The sequence below is a fragment of the Narcine bancroftii genome, chromosome 3 (genome assembly GCF_036971445.1).
Source record: "Narcine bancroftii isolate sNarBan1 chromosome 3, sNarBan1.hap1, whole genome shotgun sequence".
Classification (NCBI taxonomy): domain Eukaryota; kingdom Metazoa; phylum Chordata; class Chondrichthyes; order Torpediniformes; family Narcinidae; genus Narcine; species Narcine bancroftii.
In genome coordinates this window covers 55,216,718-55,222,717 of record NC_091471.1, presented here as the reverse complement: position 1 = coordinate 55,222,717, position 6,000 = coordinate 55,216,718, and positions in this window count along the sequence as shown.

The window sequence follows — 6,000 nt, the reverse complement described above, 5'->3', positions numbered from 1 at the left end:
CAGAGAGGACACCGTTTCGAGCAGAGACCAAACACCTTCAAGAACTGTGGTCCCGATGCCCATAATAGGCCTGGGACCTCCAAATACCCTGCTCAGAGATCCGGACGACATGGTTCCAATGGACTACCATTGGATCCGGGACCCCCGAGTATCCAAGAACCACAGGAGGCACAGGACATTCTGGAAAAGCAAAGTACATCAGTACTAAGACACTTGACCAGAATAACCAGGCCCCCAGACAGACTCAACTTGTAAATAATTGTAAAAATTTGTGCTGCTGGAACTTGGTCTTTGTTTTCACCCGCAGGTTCTTTTCTATAGGAAGGGGTCAATGCAGTGAAATGGAATTCACTGTCTATGTATAGATTAGATGGTCGACCCCTCCTCTTGGCTCTACCCCCATTGGTCCTGATATAAACCCTGAAGACTATTGTAGATATCGGCCATTAATTTTAAACTAATAAAAGTGTTTGTGCTCCTCCCAAGTCTCCAATTACGAACGATCACATTATAGTAACCACCTCAAAAAATTCTTTAAGTTTGGTGAAACACAGCTTACCATGCACAAGGCCATGTTGGCTATCCCTAATCAGTTCCTGGTTATCCAAATACTGTTTATCTGACTTCTTAAAACATCTTCCAATAATTTACCTACCACTGATGTCAGACTCATAGACTTATAATTTCCACGGTTACTTTTGAAGCCTTTTTTAAGCACAGAAAATCATGAGCTCCCCTCCAATCCTTCAGCATCACACCCATGGCTCAGGACGTTTGAAATATTTCTGCCAGAGCCACTGCAATTTCTACATTAGCCTCCCTCAAGGTGCAAGGAATATTTTGTCAGGCCTTGCGGATTTAGGTTACAGGGGGATATAGACAGGATGCAGACTGGGCAGAAAATTGATAGATGGATTTCAATTTAGATAAGTGTGAGGTGATGCTATTTGGAAGGACAAGCCAGAAGGTTGAGTACAGGGTTAATGGTCGGTTACTTAAGAGTGTGGATGAACAGACTCCCTGATCTATTTTTCCCTCCCGCCCACCCTTCCACCCCCTTAAGCACCTCCCGCTGTAAATTCAAAACTTAGCCCCACATTTTCCCACTCACTTCCATCCAGGCCACAACAGACCTTCTAGATGAGGAAGAGTTTTACATTACATGCTCATGATTCAATCCAATCTACTGCATTGTATACTCGATGTGGCTCCCACTACATTGGTAAGACCAAACATAAATTGTGCGACCATTTTCTCAAGTACCCACACTATGTCTGTGGGTCAAAGTTGTAGCCATTTTAATTCCCCTCATCACACACACATCTATCTTTCACCTCATCCATAGCCAGGGTGAGACTAAGTGTAAATTTGAGGAACAACATATCATATTTCTCCTGGATAGTGTTGGAATATAGGGGTTAATTAATCATAGAAAATATGTAGAATATATGCTTATGTACTATTCATTTTGTATACATGAATCCAGTACTATGTAACAATGTAATATTTACCTCATGGTGAAGGGAAAGAGTAATGTAAGTAAGGGGCAGCCACAGTATGTAGCAAAGTTGGCTGATTACAGTAGGTTTAGAATTGCCTGCTCCCAAAATACAAGAGAGAATATGTATGAAACAATTTAGTAGGAAGGTTAAGGCAAAAAGAGGTGTTGATTAGCACAAGAGACGATGGCCAGACAAGAACAAAGAGAATCCTGACAGAGACTGTCAGAAACAAAGAGAATGGAAACTAACTCAGTAAGAAGGCGAAGACAGAAGGAGGTGTTGAGTAGAACAGAAGAATATGGCCAGATGAGAACAAAGAAATAATTAGAAATATCTGGGGTATGAATTGATTTCTGATCAAAACAACAGGATATTCTGGCCTTGAGGATTAAGATGGAAGCTCTACACCCCAGATAACTACAGAGCAGGAAATTACTTGTGATAAATCTTATCCAAGATATCTAGCAAAGAAAGCCAACTTTTGTTCTGTATGATAATGAAATCTAGCAAAGGAAGCCAACTTTTGTTCTGTATGATAAGGTTGAGCTATATAAACTGTAGAGACTGGACAGTAGAGGTCAGTCTTGGGGAATAGCTCACTGTGCAGGTGACCTATGAACTAACGACTGAACCAGAGCTCTGTTAAGTTTTATTCTTGTGCTGTGTAATAAACTGATTGTTGAACCGAATACCTTCTCCTATCACTTCATTTAACAAACACGCTGGACTCAGACGACACATAGACTAAATTGAGGGTAGGGTAAAGCCAGAGTCCGACAATTTGGTGATCCCGACGTGATGAAGATGGAGAAGTGACGGAAGAGAAAGAGACGAAACAACTGTCGATTGTGGTGTGGTGATAACAACAAGTGGCCATTCACCAAAAGGAGGTAAGCAGACGCCTGTTTAAACAAAGTTCTGCTATTGGCAATGAAAAAATTGTGTGTTGTCACCACTCTGCAAAAATCCTAGTAGAAGCCAATGAATAAAGCTTAAAAAATCCAGGGGTTAGAGTCCCCTGGAGAAGAATCCGGGGGTTAGAGTCCCCTGGAGATACCGGGGGTTAGAGTCCCTTGGTGAAAACAGAGGTTAGAGTCCTCTGGAGAAAACAGGGGTTAGAGGCCTCCTAGAGAAACAGGAGTTAGAGGCCCCTGAAAAAACAGGGGTTTGAGTCCCCTGGAATAAAAACGGGGGTTAGAGTCCCCCTAGAGAAATAGAGGTTAGAGTCCCCTAGTAGAGACATAGATATAAAAGTTAGAGTTCTTAGCCAAATAGATTTAGTGAACATATTGTATAATAGTTACATTTTTTAGTATTGTGATAAGTTTTCCTTTTGTGTTTGTAGGAAAGTGTGAAGGTTCAAGGTAAATTGACGGGGGGCGAAATCTATCAGGTGAGAGACTGATTGAATTACGAGGTCTGAAGGGAAAAAGATAGGAACGTAAGATGGAAGGAGAGGAATGTCAGGAGTATGGGGGAATGTGGATGGATTCCTCCATCTGTAAACCAGCAGTGGGGAAAAAAACAAGGAGTCAATTAATGGGCGGACTACCGAAGGGAGAGGAAGTAAAGGCTATGAAACAGTACGATCAGATATGGAAAGAGCTGCAGAATCAGGGGAAGGTGCCGCTAGGATTAGGAAAAATCAGGCTTGTATTGTACTTAGGAGAAGCCGAAAGGGAGGTGAAAAAGGAGGTACAGGAACATGAGAAAGAGGGACAAGGGTCTATCTTGAATAGAAGAAAATTTAAACAACAGAAGGAAGTGAAGGAGCAGAGAAAGCGAAATTTACATAAAATGACATTGGCTTGCATGGCTGTGGAAACAAACCTTCAGCATGCTACTAAAAAGGCATCCCCTATCACAAAGGAGAAAACGGGGGAGGAGATGACAGGGGAGGTTAAGCCATCAGCCCCACTATATCCAAAGTTACCAGAGACGTTGCACCACCTTATCCGATTTCCCAGATGCCAGCGAAGCAGATAAGTGAGGGAATAGTGAATGTCACTGAATTAGCAGGTCACAAACTCCAGGAGGCGAAGGAGAGACTTAAGAGAGTTATGCAGGAAAGGGTGGAGGAAATAAAGGAATTGACGAAGGGAATACAGAACGATGTATGTAAAGTAAGGGAAACTAGTATGCGACTGGATAAAACAGATGAGAGAGAGCAAGTACGAACCCTTGAGAATGCCTTCTCGTTAGGAATGTCAGAGGATCACTTCACCACCACTCCTCACAGGCTACGAGGCTCCTGCTAGTGCAGCTGTTCAATGCAGGTTTTAAAGTCTCTCATTTAAAATTGCAATGTTGTAGACAAGTGGTCTCCTTTTTAGGAAGAATGGTCTTAGCGAAAGGTACAGGGATATCCCCTGTGCATCGTACAGCGATACTACATCATCCAAAACCTAAGATAGTTAAGGAAATGCTTTAGTTTTTGGGTTTGACAGGTTATAGTAGGCAGTTTATCCCATCGTATGGTGAATTGACACATCCTCTGCGAACTTTGGTGAATGAGCAAGGGATGAGGAATCTGGGAGCTACACTTAATTGGACTGCGCAGGCTGAGATGAGTTTTATTCTACTTAAGCAAGCTCTTACAACCGCTATAGATTTGGCGATTCCAAATTATAGACACCCTTTTTGGATGTTTCTGAAAAAGCACACACGATTGTTAGTGTCCTTTTTCAGAAAAAAGGGGGTGGAAGATGTGTGCTCATGTATGTGAGTATAACATTAGATCCGAATGAAGACAGACACCCACCATGCACGAGACATGCAGCGGGGGTAGCAAAGATTTTACAAAAGGTGGCACATATAGTGATGGGACATGCCCTGATGGTATTAACAACACACAGTATTGTAGCATTTGTGAGCTCGACAGTGTTTACAATGACGTCACTGAGGCAGACGAGACTGGAAAAGTTCCTGAATGCTCCAAATATTACATTTACCCATGAAGGCATTAACATGGCAGACAATATGGGAGAGGGAGAACCACACTGTTGTGAAAAGAGGGTTCTAAGGGATATTAAAATAAGACCTGATTTACAGGCTTCACCCTTGAGAGAACCAGATGAAACCTTATTTACAAATGGTTGTTGTTACAGACATCCCAAGGACGGATTAAAAGCCACCTATGCAGTAGTACGGAGAACCACAGAAGGATTTGAAGAAATTATTACAGGGACAGTGAGAGGAAAGGAGTCAGTACAACTGACCAAACTACAAGGAATGATAGCAGCATTAGAATGGGCAGAAGGAAAGGAGGTAAATATATATACAGATTCGGCATATGTGGTAGGGACAGTACAGGTTGAGCTTAATCAATGGATTAAAAGTGGGTTTTTAACAGCAGCAAGGACCCCAATTAAACACGAGAAGGATGTTAGGAAATTGGCTGAGGCCCTCCTGAAAACAAGGACATTAGCAGTTATTAAATGTAAGGGCCATGATAAAACAGATACGATGTTAGCTCGGGGAAATCAGGAAGCGGACACGGCCGCAAAAAGGGCAGCAGGGTACGGCCCTCAGTTTATTATGATGCAGGTAAATAGAATGGCACATGACTTATTGCCACCTTGTGAGGTAGGAGTAATAATTCAGGAACAAGCGTAGGCACCACCCCAGGAAATGATGGTATGGAAAGCAACTGAAGATCAAGGACTGTGGAGATCAATGGACGGTAGGCCAGTATTACCATCTGGACTCATGAAACCCCTCCTGGAGGAGGCACATGGGTTAACCCACTGTGGGAAGAAACAGATGATAAGGTATTTGATACATTGGTGGCACCCCTTCCTGCCAGCGATGGTGGAGAATCATATAAGAGAGTGTAAGGTATGTATAACATATAATGTCAAGGCGATTGTGAAACCTCACGAAGGACAGTTTCCGTTGCCTAAGTTACCAGGGCAGATTACACGGACATGATAGAGAGGGCAAGGGGATATCGATACCTCTTAGTAGCAGTTGATGTGTTCACAGGTTGGCCTGAGGCAATCCCTGCCAAAAGAGAAGATGCAAAGACAGTAATTAAGTTCCTAATCAACCAGTACATTCCAATCACGGGTTTCCTAGGAAGATCAGGTCAGATAATGGAAGTCATTTTAAGAATGAAGATTTACAGGAAGTAGAAGTGATGCTGGGGTTGAAACATGCCTTTGGAATGGTGTATCATCCACAATCCCAAGGAAAAGTGGAGAGAATGAACCAAACAATAAAAGGTATGATCGGGAAAGTACAGGCAAGTTTAAATTGGGTGAATGCGCTGCCCCGGCATTGATGTCAATAAGGAGTTCGGTAAGTTATGTGACAGGATTTACTCCATATGAACTACAAACGGGGCACCAGTTTCCGGGACCTGGAGCCGGAAGAGGTAAGTCCAATGAAATGTAAGCTTTATTATGATAAACTAACAGCTCTGGTATCAGCTTTTTCACAACAGGTTACAAGTACCGAACGAAAAGGTGAAACCCCGATACCATCCATTGCGGAGTGA